Source organism: Phyllobates terribilis, unplaced genomic scaffold (assembly GCF_046119375.1).
Source record: "Phyllobates terribilis strain yellow unplaced genomic scaffold, ASM4611937v1 Scaffold_3__8_contigs__length_932513732, whole genome shotgun sequence".
Taxonomy (NCBI): domain Eukaryota; kingdom Metazoa; phylum Chordata; class Amphibia; order Anura; family Dendrobatidae; genus Phyllobates; species Phyllobates terribilis.
In genome coordinates this window covers 891,147,321-891,163,887 of record NW_027362763.1, presented here as the reverse complement: position 1 = coordinate 891,163,887, position 16,567 = coordinate 891,147,321, and the positions used below count along the sequence as shown (strand labels likewise).

Here is a 16,567-nt window from a genome sequence, read left to right as displayed (position 1 = left end):
TGTGCCAAAGGACCTTACGCCCTCCACGTACACCGCCTGACGGAGGAGGAGTTGCGGTGCGAGGAGGAGGAGCAAGAGGACCCGGACGGGTCTGAAGTTACAACCAGCTACAAGCAAAGAGCAGGAGGAAGACGCCGTTGAGTGCGGCAGAGCAGTAGATGTAAATAGTTACCCGACCGGGTACCAAAGAAACTGTTGCTACATATATATAGTCCCCGTTGGGACCAGCATGAGTGAACTGTGTACCCGTTATCCGTATCCATACCAGGCTGAGGACTGTGAGCAGCCATTCCCTTTCCCTCCTTAACTGGCCGAGGACTGAGAGCGGCCAACTTCCCCTGTATATAGTTGCGCTTCCTAAAGCGCCCCCTACTGGTTTTATAGGAGAACCAGTTGTCCAGAGAGACTGTCGCACTTTACCCGGTCACACGTTGCACAGTGACCGGAGGAGGAGCCAGAGGCGACGAGAATGTTTTATATGGAAAAGTTTTATTAATATATATATATATATAATGTTTTATATGTTTTATATGTTTATGCAAAAATTTGTATGTTTTGGTGTTATTTATGTCTTACAGCCCGAGGACGTGCTGTGATTTACCAGGGGGGAATGTAGCACCCTGAGGATTCGGCTGCTACAGGGGTATTGCACCTCAACCCAGAGGTGTGATATTCCACTCCCGGGTAAGGATGGAGTGTGGAACTGAGCTCGGTAGGCTGCATGCACTACACACATCCCATTTCCGAGGAGCAGACCGACGGTACTCCCACTTAGAAATGTGCAGGTACGACCGAGTCTGTTCCTGGCTGGAGTGGGAGGGGGGTGGTACATCCCAAGTAGTGTAGGGGCAGATAGGGGGAGCAGCCTGGGTAAAGATAGGAGCTCATTGGGTGCTGGTCACCTGAGCTCACACATAGAGGGTGTATATAAGGTGGGCACCAACTAAGAACAGGGTCAGTTGCAGAGAGGAAGTCTGAGAGCAGAGAAGAAAGACCCAGAGTGAGAGAGGAGAAGAGAGAGAGAGACCCAGAGGGGGAAACAGCAGAAAAGGACTCCAAGATCCCAACTTAAATCCCCGGGTGAAGAGTCGGCACAGGGTACCGGAACCCAAGCTGGTGGGGGGGCAAAACACACCCCAGCCAGAGACCGGAGACCGTGGGCAGCGTTTGTCACGGTCACCCATCACATCCACCCCGAAGGCACACCACATGAAGGGTCAGGGAACCCAAGGCCAAGGGTGTCCCAACAGAAGGCCCGAGGGAGCTGGACCTAGGTGGATCACTGGTGGGGACGGCCAGAGAACGGGACAGAAGGAGAGCTCAGGGCCACGCTCCGGACTTGTTTGGGGGTTGGCTGGATCCAGGACCTGGTGGACGCAGCACGGCTCGGGTGGTCACTCGAAGCTGGAGTGACCAGTACAACATCTGCAGTAAGTAAACACCCTTAACTGCACAACCCGACTCTGTCTTCATTGCCGTCTGCACTGCACCACCACAACCCCCATCCTCTGCACCTGTCCCCCCTGAGGCTATACCCCTCCCGTTGGGGGTTATCTCACCAAGCTGCGCACCCACCATCAGCCTCAGCGGACCCTGCTGCAGCGGCGGCCACAGTGACCGCATCACAACGGGTGGCGTAGTCGACACAAAAGAACTCTTAATAACATCTGTAGGACTGCCACATAACACTGAGCTTGACGCCCTGGGCACGGGCCGGGTCACAGCCGCTCGGAGACTACAACCCCCCATCTGATCCGGTGCCGGGTATTCCCCTCAAAAAGGAATATGTCCCAGGGGGCGCGTCATATAACTACATTAAAAATTATATTATTATAAGTGAAAAGTTAAAGACTATTCTTTGCACTATATAATAATAAAGGCTTCATTTATTCTTTATACAATCTTCACACACATTTTTAAATTTGTGTTAAAAATTATCATGAATTTCAATTGTTTTTTTATATCGTGTTGGTGTTTCTCATTGTTACTTTTGGTGACATCATTTTTACCTAGTGATTTTTAAGATCTATAGAGAGGCCTAAAGCAAAAATGGCAGAAACAAATGCCATACCCAGAGCAAAGAACACCTCTTTCCCAAAGGAAAACAGAAAATGTAACAATAAAATTGCACATAACTTGCATATGTTCTTTAATAGGGAGGAAAAGACTCTCCGCAATGGTAATGTAGGCCACTGCCTATGGCTGCCATCTACACCTTGAGGGGATGCAATTTATGGATAAAAAAAAATTACGTGGATTGAAGATATCAAGTGTTAAGAGGCAGTGAAGACAAGGGGAAACTAATGAAATGATAGCTTTCATGCTGAAAGTCAATGACCAATGGTGCTGAGAGATGGAAGGGCATGAAGCCACTGTCTTAAGCAAAAAGAGGACATCTACCATAAGTGATTATTAAGCCTAATTCAGAAGAATGTATTGTGGCCATAAAATGTAGCCATATTTTCATCTATATAAAGCTCTGTAAGCATAATAGTATTACATTAATTTGTACATATTGGATTCCTATTAAATGTAAACTGAATTTGTTTTTTATTTCTGAAGAAAAAAAATTAAATCCTCTATGTACAGTATATTTGTGAAATGTGTGTGTAATGTGTTTTATGTGTGCATTGTGTATAAGAATGGTTGCACAATGTATGCATTGTGTAATGTACGGTATGCCCAGTATTTAATATGTTTATGTACAATACAGACCAAAAGTTTGGACACACCTTCTCATTTAAAGATTTTTATGTGTTTTCATGACTATGAAAATTGTACATTCACACTGAAGGCATCAAAACTATGAATTAACACATGTGGAATTATATACTTAACAAAAAAGTGTGAAACAACTGAAAATATGTCTTATATTCTAGGTTCTTCAGAGTAGCCACCTTTTGCTTTGAGGACTGCTTTGCACACTCTTGGCATTCTCTTGATAAGCTTCAAGAGGTAGTCACCGGAAATGGTCTTTCAACAATCTTGAAGGAGTTCCCAGAGATGCTTAGCACTTGTTGGCCCTTTTGCCTTCACTCAGCGGTCCAGCTCACCCCAAACCATCTCGATTGGGTTCAGGTCTGGTGACTCCTCCTCCATGCTTCACGGTGGGAACCAGGCATGTAGAGTCCATCCGTTCACCTTTTCTGCGTCGCACAAAGACACGGTGGTTGGAACCAAAGATCTCAAATTTGGACTCATCAGGCCAAAGCACAGATTTCCACACTTTTTTGTTATATAACAAAATTCCACATGTGTTAATTCATAGTTTTGATGCCTTCAGTGTGAGTGTACAATTTTCATAGTCAGGAAAATACAGAAAAATCTTTAAATGAGAAGGTGTGTCCAAACTTTTGGTCTGTACTGTATGTATTTGTAATGAGGGGATCTATGTATGCATCTCATAGCAGTACTATATATGTGTAAAGTATGTAGCACTATGTATGCATGTGACATGATTTACATAACTGTGCAAAAGTCTTATGCAAGTGTGGAAAAAATGTTGCAACTTAAGAATGCCTTCAAAATTGAAGTGTTATTAGTTTATTTTTATCAATTAACAAAATGCAAATTGAATGAACAAAAGTGACCACTCTTGCCTTCAAAATAACATAAGGTACATTTGCAAACAGTTTTTGAAGAAATTTGTTAGAGAGGTTATTTCAAACATCTTGGAGAACTAACTACAGATCTTCTGTGGAAGTACGGTTAGTTTGTACACATCCTTCTTTCTAATCATGTAATTCCAGACAGACTCCAAGGTGTTGAGATCAGGGCCCTCTAGGGGCAATACCATCACTTCCAGGACTCCTTGTACTTTGTTTCTATTTTTATGCTGAAGATAGTTCTCTATGACTTTGGCTATATGTCATTATCCTGCTGCAGATTAAATTTGGAGCCAATCAGACGCCTCCCTGATAGTATTGCCTGATCGATAGGTATCTACCTGTATTTTTCATCAGCGAGGACACCATTAATATTGACCACGTACCCAACACCATTTGCTGAAATGAAGGTGAAACTTACAAGGAGTCTAAAACATGCTTCAGTGTTGCTTGCAGATACTCATTATTGTACTGCTCTCCAGCCCTTTGGTGAACAAAGTGCATTCTATTATAGCCAAATAATTCAAATGTTTACTTATCAGTAAAGAGCACCTGCTAACATTTTTCTGCACCCAAATCCTTATGTTTTCATGCATAGTTGAGTCTCTTGGCCTTGTTTCTACTGTATCTCGTATGGCTTTTTGGTCACAATTCTTCAATGAAGGACCACCTCTGGCCATACTTCTCTGTACAGTGGATGTGTGTAGCTGGGTCCCACTAGCTGCTGCCAGCTCTGAGTTAGTGGCACTGCTGCACATCTTCTGATTTCGAAGGGAATTAAGCATTTGTTTTTCATCTGTTGTAGTATTTGCTCGGCTGGCCACTGCATCCATGGTTTTGCCCATTTCTTTGTGCTTCTTTGAAAAAAACTGAACAGCACAACTTGAAACCCAAGTCTGCTTTGAAATGTTTGCTTGGGATAGACCTAATTGGTGCAGAGTAAAATAAACACAACATTGTGTCTTGTTGCTGTGCTCATTCTTGCCATGGTGTATGACCTATGATTTGAAAGTATAACCAGGAATTCTGGAAATGATGACATGGCCCCCCACTGAGTCCTGATTTAAACATCATTCAGTCTGTCTGGAATTACATGAAGAGAAAGCAGGACAATCCTACATCCACAAAATATCTGTGTTTAGTTCTCCAAGATGTTTGGAGCAAACTCCCTGCTGGGTTTTTTCAAAAACTGTTTGCAAGTGTACCTATAGGAATGGATGCTGTTTTGAAGGAAAAGGGTAGCCTATCCCAATCTTGATTTGATTTTTTCCTTTGTTCATTATCTTTGCATTTTGTTAATTAATAAAAATCAACTACTAAAACCTCTATTTTTGAAAGAATTCCTTCAGAATTTTTCCACACCGTGTAAAATTTTTATACAGTATTACATGTATTTGATTTAGGGCTACTATGTATGTGTGCAGCATAACAGTACTATTCATGCTTGCAATAACATGATTATGTAAACATTATTGGCAATCTAAAATATAATTGTATTCCCGCTATAAATAGGAATATATTAGCTAATTCAGCCCATTCTCTGTCTATGCATTGGCCATGACAGAAGACGGCTGACTTTACTATTAAAACAAGTAGCCCCCTGTAAGCACATTACTGACACAAAGAGAGGAGTGGAAGCTTTCTTCTGTGTCACAATCTTCCTGAAAGTGGAGGTTCTAGGACTGGGGACAGTCAGTGAAAATGTTACATTTCACATGCCATGAAAAATATTTTTATCTGCTGGACAACCCCTTTAAAACAGTTCATTTACTGGAATATCTAGATTTTGTTTTGTATACTACACATATCTTTTTGCATTAGAAAATTCATAAACCCAGATTAATTAATATTGGCATCTCGTATGCAGATTTAATGAGGGCCATGCAGGAATAAAATGTGACAAATTCATTAAGAAGCACATACTAGTTAATGAATTCAGAGCATCTTATTAGTCGTGTGCGTCTTCATGCTCCTCACCAGAAATGCTACTCCAGTCAGTGACCGGAGTAGCATTTCTCGAGTAAGACACTGCGGCAATTTTACCAAATTTGACTGACATAGTCATGCCTCGTCCTGCCCTAGCTCCTGTCTAGGTCCCCAGCATCTGTCTTCTTTATCATGCCTAGACACATTCTGGTGAAAATCTGTGCAAATGTTTTCCAGATATAAAAAAAAGTGTAATACATAACACCTTTTAGTCAACAACAACAAAACCTATTCAGGGCAAAACTAACAGTACCTTTCAATATTTTACACAAAAAATCATCCATATGAATGAATATATATAATCTTAATTGTAATAAAAGTTATGTGGAGGCAATACAGTCACTCCGGAATCAGAGCCATCAAAGGTCTGCTCTGCTTGTGAATGACATGGCAAAGTGCAACGGAAAGATGTTGGACCAGATAATGAGATACCCACAGCAGTCGACTAGTCTACTACTGTATATATGCTCTTCTGAATAGAGTGTCACATAGCCGCAAAAGTCCCCAAAACTAAGTCCATTTGTCTCATAGTAATGAATGGCTGTATTGGGGGTATATCTAAATCCCATTTTTCCAGTATTCAGACAAAAGTCCCAGACAGAAACTATGAAACCATTTCTGAGCGCAGTGTGTTCCCAGCTTTAGCTGGTCATACATTTGCTTGCTTTAAAGATAACCTGTCAGCACAATTGTGTAATGTAAAATAAAGACGTGGCTATAATGTTGCTGTGATACTGGTTACATTTATATCTATGGTGAAGAAATCCGCTTTGTTCTTCTTTAATCATCATTTGAACATTTCTGATAATTACAGTTTGGTGCACAGGGGCCGGACTGTGCACTGTGTCTTCTCCTCCCTGTCTCTATTTACCACCCCCCTCTATTGCCTATGGTCTTTGAATGACAGGTCACGGGGTCACGGCCATTTGAGTGACCTGCTTTTTTGGTTTTACATTAAACAGAAGAGGCAGGTCACAGAAAAAGCAAGAGGAGAAGACCTAGTACACAGTCCGGCCCCTGTGCACCGAAATTTAATTAGCAGATATTTTCAAATGGCGATTAAAGAAGATTCACAATTCGGATTTCTTCACCAAAGGTATCAATTTAATCAACAGTACAGCACCTATACAGCCATGTCTTTAATTTACATTACAAAATCATGCTGTCAACATGTCCGATTATCTGCCACATCCGGATCCTTCAGACGATACCTGAAAACCCATCCCTTCAAGAAAGCTTATGTATCACCCAGGGGGAATATAGGGGACTTGGTACCCGGGCCTTTTACCTTGTTTAGGAGGTCACGGCAGTCGGCTCCCGGGCCCGTACTCTGGGTCTCTCTTTAAAAAGGGGTTTTAGTATAAAGTTTGTCTCGTGACGCCACCTGTGGTTTCCGCTAATGGTTACCGGCGCTGCAGCAGACCTCCGGGGGTGATGGGATGTCAGCTGGGATGTTCTTGCTCCCCACAGGCGGAACGGGCCCCCGGGGCAGTGTAGGTGCAGATGGTGGTGATGCTGGGGCTTGTAGTGCAGGAGAGATGGCGCAGCAGGAATAACTGACTGAGACAGGGGATTCACTTCAGTACCTTTACTTGTGCGGATGTCAGGTACGGTCCAGGGTACTCGGTAGGAAGGGTGCACTTCAGGACTTCTCCCCAGTGAGCGGTTATAAGGCCTCCTAGTCCATGTCTCCCTCTTTCTAAGCTCCTGGCCAGCCTGCAACTGGGCCTAGCTTCTGTGTCGTGCTATTCCTTCACCTGTCGCTTGGTAGTAGGACCTTTTTCTGGCAACCACTATCCCTGGACGCCGGGGCCTTCGTGGTTCCTAGTCCTGTCAAGGGTTTAGCTTCAGGTCGACCAGGGACTTGTAGTCCTCCTGGTATGCCGGTGATCCCTACTGGGTATAAAGGACCCTGTAGGCGGGGACCCGGTGTCCGGTTCGTGTCTTGGGATGAGCCTGTGATGCTCCTCTGCCCCCTCAACTCCTTTCTCCTCTCCTCTTTGCCTCCAGCCACACTCGGGGCCCTCAATACAGCAGCAGACGTGCTGCGTCTTCACTGCTCTCAGTGGCAGCACACTCTCTGACTCTCTCTCAGACTGAGACTGAACTGCCTGGCTCCACCCTCCATATATATATCCCTAAAGGGCTCCCTCTGGTGGTATGAGGTGGAAGGGTGGAGGTGTTTGTTTGTAACGAGGGCCTCTTGTGGAGTCCATCCATGCATCGTTTTGGGTCCTATGGTACCTGTGAACAGCAGGGTGCCACACTTACAATCTCCAATGACCACGCTGCCGCATCACCACCACTAGATCTGCTGCAACCCCCCACCTACTGTCTCCTTCCCCATTATCCAGTAGAATGTAAGTCCGCAAGGGCAGGGTCCTCTTCCCTCTGTACCAGTTTATCATCGTTAGTTCATTTACTATAAGTGATATCTGTGTTGTGTATTTCACCCCTTTTTATGTACAGCACCATGGAATCAATGGTGTTATATAAAATAATAATAATAATAGTAATAAAAGTATGTCAACCTTCTAGTTTGACCTAAACTCCAGAAATGTACATATTAATAGCATGGAAGTGTATTACTAAAAATCCAACAACATAAAAAGTCTAGAGTGGAATATTATTATGCATCCCTTTGTGATTTGTTTGTCTGACGTTTTATTCTGCTAGTGTTCTTCCTGAAGGTCATCTAGACTAGCACAATGTACAATACTAATCTGAGATACACACTGAGCCATACCATTTGCTTTGAATTCCCAACAGATACAATATAATTAATTTCATATATTAACGTCCCAAATTTTGGTGCACAGTTCACAAATACTACTCAAATAATTAGTGTAATTTAGATACCCCACACTGTCAAAATTAATTTGTTAGTTTTGTTAGCTACATCATTTCAGTTTGTTAGACACAGGCTTATCACACTACCAAATAACTAGCTAGTACGATTCCCATGCTTTGAACATGCATCATTTCAGTTTTTATTCCATCTGTGACATGGTCAAAGCGTCATTCATCGGTGACATGACCAATGTGTATTTGTCAATTAGCATTCTCAGAATATTGCTATTTTCTTTGCAACAAAAATATGATCATTTCTGTTCTCTTCCAATAAAGAAACTTACAGCAGTAAGTTTGTAAGAGATGGCTTGAATTAAAAGATAACGAACAAAATCAGGATTTCCTGAATAATGGGATCCATGTGGATCTCTGCTGCTGCCTCAGCCAGTTCAGGAAAGAAGGCATGCCATGAAGGGAGCAACAAAACCACTGGCAGCCAGTTCAGTATTATTGATATGATAGAAACAAGTGCTGGAACATGTGGCAAGCTAGTGGTTATCATTTTGCTTTTCTTATCTGTTCTGTTGTACGGTTTCCAAAATTCAAAGTCCTGCTCGTTACTACAGAACAGTGCATTGCGGGAGCTCGGATTATAGTTACACAATTAAAGCTTAGCTGGTGGGTCACAAGAGAGTTTGTGGCATGCAGATAAACCACATACAAATTCCTGTAAGTAACCAGCAGAATATATTCATGTATTACTCAAGACACAAGGAATACATGAATATTGGGAAATAAATACTACTAGCCACAATTATTGTTAATCATATATTTTTTTAATTATTTAGTTTTTTTTCTAGCAGCAAGACTCTGATAACAAAGTAAATTAAAGGGGCTGTCTGAAAACAATAAAAAATTTCTCTGTAACGTAATTTCAATGCAATGTAAAATAAATTAAACTTGCCAATAAATTGTGAAATCTTTATGGATGTTCTGATTTTAGTGCCAGTCTCATGGTCCTGATAGCTCTACTTCTGCTGTCCTTCTAACACAGGAAGAAAGTCATCTTCCTCTCCTTGTTTTGGTGAAGAGAGAAGGAGGCTGTCTGTCTGGTCTTCTTCAATAACTAAGCAAGCCCTCCTTCACATTGACGCACAAAGGGTCTGGCTTAGCTAAAGAACTGAGATCTGCAACCAGCCCCTTCAAACATATAGCTAGTACCAAGAGTGGGAGGAAGCTCTGTGCCTGTGTTGGAACAAAAGAAGAAAAGAAGCCTATGAATGGGGATGAGCGGACCCGTGGATGTTCGGGTTCATCGGGTTTGACCGAACTTTAGTCCAAAGTTCAGTTTGGGTACCAGAACTCTACCCGAACTTGAACCCAAACCCCAATGAAGTCCAAGGGGACCAGAATTTTGGTGCTGTAAAACGGCTGTAAAATTCTCTCTCTCTCTGTGCATCCGGACACTAAAACGAAGAAGTCCATGTTCGGAATTCAGCTGTCCGGTACGAACCCCAAACTTTACAGTTATGGTTCTTTCATCTCTACTTATGAGTTTATAAGACCAACACTTAGAGCAGAACTTCCATTAAGAGTTTACAATTACAGGATATTAATAATTTTCAGTAACTTACATTTAAAAACTAAAGATGAGCTCATGCTGGTCCAAAAGCCACATCAGTATCCCGATGCTGACAGAGATGCACCGCTTCCCACAGACGACTCTACAGACTTGCATCCTTGTCTAGTATTTGATTAGATGGCTTGGCATGAGATTGTATATGCATCAACCGCAAATATGACATTCCACCAGTCCATTTAATCAAAAATGGAGCTGGGAAAACTGGCAAGTAGGATGTGGTTTGCAGAGCTCCTATCTTTCAGCCATGGACTAATGTGGCCACTGGACCAGTGTCTGGTAAATTAATTCGCTCATCTTTATTAGAAAACATTTGAAAAAAATGCTCAATTGTAAATCTCCTGTAAGTGAATATGATTGCATAACTTGAATGTAAAGTTATAAGAGGTGTTAGAGTGATATTAACATCTTAACCCCAGAACGCATATCTGGGGCCTCACAGGCCCGCCCTGTTAATTGTTTTCTATTTTCTGCAAGATTACTTTAGTTAGAATTTTGAAACTCTAGGTATTCCTCAGGAATATAGTTGTTTGTCATTTCCAGTTGTTCATTTATTTTTATGTTACAGGCATTTTCGGTATAACGACTCTTTTTTGAAAATACCCATTTTTATGGACATGCGTTCTAGGGTTAAACATTTATGGCATATTCAGCAAATATACCATAAATGCCTGATCAATGGGGCTCTTCAATGAAGTCTATGGGAGCAATGGAAAGACTTGGACAAACAACAAGCTGTTCCCATAATAAACAGTGATAGCATGGCCACCTCTCCTTTGAATTTCTGGTATAAGCAAATATTCACAATCACTTTAAATCAGAAACCTGGTGTCATAGGACCAAAGATCTCTTGATAGGTTAGGGTATGTCCACAATGATATCATCATGTTGCATTCGTTGCATGCATGACTTTGCACTGAGCATTTTATTCACATGAGGCACAGGGGATGTCGGCCGGTAGGAGGAGGTATATAGAGCTCTTGCCTGGGGGCATACAGTGGGGGAAATAAGTATTTGATCCCTTGCTGTTTTTGTAAGTTTTCCCACTGACAAAGACATGAACAGTCTATAATTTTAAGGGTAGGTTAATTTTAACATTGAGAGATAGAATATTGAAAAAAAAATCAAGAAAATCACATTGTATAAATTAGATAAATTTATTTGCATTTTGCAGTGAGAAATAAGTATTTGATCCCTCTGGCAAACAACACTTAATACTTGGTGGCAAAACCCTTGTTGGCCAGCACAGCAGTCAGACGTTTATTTGTAGTTGATGATGAGGGCTGCACACATGTCAGGAGGAATTTTGACCCCCTCCTGTTTGCAGATCATCTCTAAATCATTAAGATTTTGAGGCTGTCGCTTGGCAACTCGGAGCTTCAACTCCCTCCATAATTTTTCTATGGGATTAAGGTCTGGAGACTGGCTAGGCCACTCCATGACCTTACTGTGTTTCTTTTTGAGCGACTCCTTTGTTGCCTTGGCTGTATGTTTTGGGTCATTGTCTTGCTGGAAGACCCAGCCACGACCCATCTTCAATGCTTTTTCTGAGGGAAGGAGGTTGTTGGCCAAAATCTCGCAATACATGACCCCATCCATCTTCCCTACAGTACGGTGCAGTGGTCATGTCCCCTTTGCAGAAAAGCACCCCCAAAGTATAATATTTCCCCCACCATGCTTCATAGTTGGGACGATGTTTTTAGGGTTATACTCATCCTTCTTCTTCCTCCAAACGCGGCGAGTTGAGTTAATGCCAAAGAGCTCAATTTTTGTCTCATCTGACCACAGCACCTTCACCCAATAACTCACAGAATCAACCAGGTGTTCAATGGCAAACTTCAGACGGGCCTGCACATGTGCCTTCTTGAGCAAGGGGACCTTGCAGGCACTGCAGGATTTTAATCCTTTAAGGCGTAATGTGTTACCAATGGTTTTCTTGGTGACTGAGGTCCCAGCTGACATGAGATCATTAATAAGTTCCCCCCTTGTAGTTTTAGGCTGATCTCTCACCTTCCTCATGATCAAAGATACCCCACGAGGTGAGATTTTGCATGGTGCCCCAGATCGATATAGATTGACAGTCATTTTGTATTTCTTCCATTTTCTTACTATTGCACCAACAGTTGTCTCCTTCTCACCCAGCGTCTTACTTATGGTTTTATAGCCCATTCCAGATTTGTGCAGGTCTATGATCTTGTCTCTGACATCCTTAGAAAGCTCTTTGGTCTTGCCCATATTGTAGAGGTTAGAGTCTGACTGATTAATTGAGTCTGTGGACAGGAGTCTTTTATACAGGTGACTATGTAAAACAGCTGTCTTTAATGCAGGTAACAAGTTGATTAGGAGAGTCTAACTGGTCTGTAGGAGCCAGAAATCATAATGGTTTGTAGGGGATCAAATACCTATTTCTCACTGCAAAATACAAATAAATTTATCTAATTTATACAATGTGATTTTCTTGATTTTTTTTGGGATATTCTATCTTTCAATGTTAAAATTAACCTACCCTTAAAATTATAGACTGTTCATGTCTTTGTCAGTGGGCAAACTTACAAAAACAGCAAGGGATCAAATACTTATTTCCCCTACTGTAGATATATATATATATATATATATATATATATATATATATATATATATATAAATACAGTGGGGAAAATAAGTATTTTATACACTGTCGATTTTGCAAGTTTTCCCACCTGCAAAGAATGGAGAAGTCTATAATTTTTATTGTAGATGCACTTCAACTGTGAGAGACAGAATTTAAACAAAAAACCCCCCAGAAAATCACATTGTATGATTTTTACATCATTAATTTGCATTTTATTGCATGAAATAAGTATTTGATACAATAAAAAACAGAACTTAATATTTGGTACAGAAACCTTTTGTGTGCAATTACAGAGGACAACATTTAGTTTCAGCTCCCTCCAAGGATTTTCAATTGGGTTCAGGTCTGAAGACTGGCTAGGCCACTCCAGGACCTTGAAATGCTTCTTACGGAGCCACTCCTTAGTTGTTCTGACTGTGTGTTTCGGTTCATTGTCATGCTGGAAGATCCAGTCATGACCCATCTTCAATGCTCTTATGGAGATAAAGAGGTTGTTGGCCAAAATCTCACGATACATGACTCCATCAATCCTCCCTTCAATACGGTGCAGTCGTCCTGTCCCCTTTGCAGAAAAGCACCCCCAAAGTATGATGTTTCCTCCACCGTGCTTCACGGTTAGGACGGTGTTCATGGGGTTGCACTCATTGTTCTTCTTCCTCCAAACACGGAGAGTGAAGGTAATACCAAAAAATTATATTTTGGTCTCATCTGACCACATGACCTTCTCCCGTGCATCCTCTGGATCATACCGATGGTCATTGGCGAACTTCAAACGAGCCTAGACATGTGCTGGTGTGAGCAGGGGGACCTTGTATGCCCTGCAATATTTTAATCCATGACGGCGTAGTGTGTTGCAAACAATAATGTTTGAGACTGCGGTCCCAGCTCTATTCGGGTCATTGACCAAGTCCTCCCATGTAGTTCTGGGATTATTTCTGATCTTTCTCAGAATCATCCTTATCCCACGAGGTAAGATCTTGCATGGAGCCCCAGACCAAGTAAGATTGACAGTGGTCTTGTGTTTTTCCATTTTCTAATAATTGTGCAAACAGTTGTTGCCTTCCCACCAAGCTGCTTTCCTATTGTCCTGTAGCCCATTCCAGCCTTGTGCAGGTCTACAATTTTGTCCCTGGTGTCCTGAGACAGCTCTTTGGTCTTGGCTATGGTGGAAAGGTTGGAGTGTGATTGATTGTATGGACAGGTGTCTTTTATACAGGTAACAAGTCCAAACAGGTGCAATTAACACAGGTAATGAGTGCAGAGTAGGAATGCTTCTTAAAGAAAAACTAACAGGTCTGTGAGAGCCAAAATTCTTGCTGGTTTTTAGGTGATCAAATACTTATTTCATGCAATAAAATGCAATTTAATTATATAAAAATCATACAATGTGATTTTCTGTTTTTTATTTTTAGATTCTGTCTCTCACAGTCGAAGTGTACGTACGATAAAAATTACAGAACTCTCCATTCTTTGTAGGTGGGAAAACTTGCAAAATCGGCAGTGTGTCAAATACTTATTTTCCGCATTGTATATATATATATAAATATATATATATATATATATATATATATATATGCTACTATCTATATATCTGTATATACCTGTGTATTGATAGATAGATATGTAATACAATAGATGATAGATAGATAGATAGATAGATAGATAGATGTGTTTTTATACATGCTGCCACATATGGTGCAATGTTGAGTTGCCACAAGCATTAGTTCTCAGTAGTCTGATGTAGTGTTGCATAATGGCAGAACTATAAAGGGTACAGAGATTGCAATTACACCCACCCAGAGATCCCTCTGTCTCATGGAAAGACTAGTTTTGGGGATGATATGATGTATAATAGTTGGGCACCCAGTTATGCATTGGGGACCAGAAGACTTGATTTACTCAACATATGCTGTATATTGCTGCTGACAAATGCCATACACAATAGGTGACTATATTGGTAAACTAATCAGATAAATGTTGTCACTGACAAGTTTTCAGTTGACTTTTATTTCATCTAAATTACTAATAAAACCCTATGCTGACACCCCGATAAAGTGTTGTTTCACTCCTTTTGTCTTTCCTTCTGTAGAACATGGACACAATTCCAAATACATACACATACTCACAAAACAAATTATTAATTCAAAGAAATACAGCGACTGATAAAGTGAGACTTAATGTACGTGAATAACAGTCTGCTATGTAAAGCATGGAGTGTATTCATGTTTTGATACATAGATAAATGTGCAAACATACAATGCAAAACATTACATTTTTTGAGCACTTTATACTATGCATAGACCCAAATACATAAGTTTCTTATCCATATTAACCAAATAAAAACACATGTAATCATTTTACTTTGCTATATGAACTAAAAAGTTTCACTGGTTAAATTGTCACAACCTCTAATATATAGTGTTAGGTTACACCTTGACAAGTTTCTATTTTAGTTATTAAAAATTGACATTAATCTTTATTTCTGGTCAGCTAAGTTTAACTATATTCTGCATATAAACAGAACTTTAACACTTTTATATTATATTCCCTGTTCACCTCTGCCACAGTCTCAGGCATTGTGTGCACACATAGTTTTACTATATAAGAGCTTGATCATTAATACGCAGCCTTTACATGTAGATACTAAAGTACTTTTCCATGCTTTGAAAGGTACATATAACATATGCAGCAATGTAACTGAAATAGCAATACCAGACAATTGAAACCTATTAAGTTAGATAAAAATAAATTACCTGCCTGTGTTAATGGATAATAAAGTCTTCATAGACAATGCTTTTCCGTTGAAATCTCTTCATTCTTCTTCCTATGCTTTTCCTTCTCTGCACTAGTAGATTATCCATTATGAAATACCAGCCATTCCCACAGCAACAGGCTGATGTCACAGGGAGAAAATGAGGACTCCTTGCTAAGCGCTAGTCTGAGAAGCCATAACCATCTGAGAGGAACATGATTTGGTTGAGATTATATTAAAAGAAGAAAATAAGATGATATGTATTCATAGAGAACAAAGTGATCACTGGGAAGAGACTAGGAGAGAGTGCTATGAACATTTCATGCAAGTGAGACTTGCTATACAACTAAGCTGCATGCAGAAAAAAGTAACAGCAGTTCTCCTTAGCCGATTGCATAAAATGTCTTGCGTGATCTTGTAAAATATTTTGGCTTTAGTCCAGCAGAATTTCACTCATACTCATATAAAACTAATCTGGAGTCACTTAAGATTGTGTCTATAAATAAGAAAAGTTTTACTTACTTTGACGGACAACCTGGACAATTGTTCTTTAAATTTTTGGGTGGCTGAAAGTGCCAATTCAGTGATCAGAAGCCCACTCCGTAACTTAGAGCTCTTCTTGTTCAGACAAGAGGAACATTGTGGGTGGCAACTGTACTACTTCCTTTAAAGAGGATATTTCACCAAATTTTTCATGTTGAATTGGACACACAACGTAATAAGCGTTGCAGAGCAAAATAAAACATTTTTTTTAAAGTCACTCTCTCTGTTGTGGCGTTATTAGCAATTAAAATAGTGAGCACTTAAACAAATATGTCCAAGTGGGCATTACCAGAGAGATTTCACTGGGGGCATGTATTTCTTCCTCTTTCTGATGCTGACCAATCATAAGATGATAACAACACCCTTGGGAAAGAAGATGTTGGAATAATGCTTATTATTGTATTTATTGTTTCAACTACTATTTACAGCTGTTTAATAGTGCATGAGTTTCTGCCTCCAGCAATAGTGTTATGTTACCACTAGATCCTAAGCTCTAAAAATTGCCAGTTGTAAGCTGTGTTATCTTTGTTCCTGAATAAATATATATTCACTGCTGAACAGCTGGACAGTACAGAGATTAATCCGCTGCCAACATGTTAAGGGCCCAGAAACCCAGAGACCCAGGGACCTAGAAATCAAAA

At 40.6% G+C, this 16,567-nt stretch overlaps 1 protein-coding gene across 3 annotated transcripts in view; it reads right to left on the bottom strand.

Annotated features, from left to right (window-relative positions):
- ESR1 (estrogen receptor 1) overlaps positions 1–16,047 on the bottom strand; it is a 651,368-nt gene extending 635,321 nt beyond the window's left edge. Inside the window, exons 1-2 of one of the 3 annotated variants that reach the window (XM_073672708.1) lie at positions 15,906–16,047; positions 15,385–15,587 (exon numbers count right to left, since the gene is read on the bottom strand). The gene's annotated coding sequence lies outside the window, so the exon portion shown is untranslated. Of the gene's footprint in view, positions 1–15,384; positions 15,769–15,905 lie in introns of those variants that run through there. The other 2 variants (XM_073672710.1, XM_073672709.1) reach the window with 2 other exon arrangements.
- Positions 16,048–16,567: the final 520 nt, after the last annotated feature.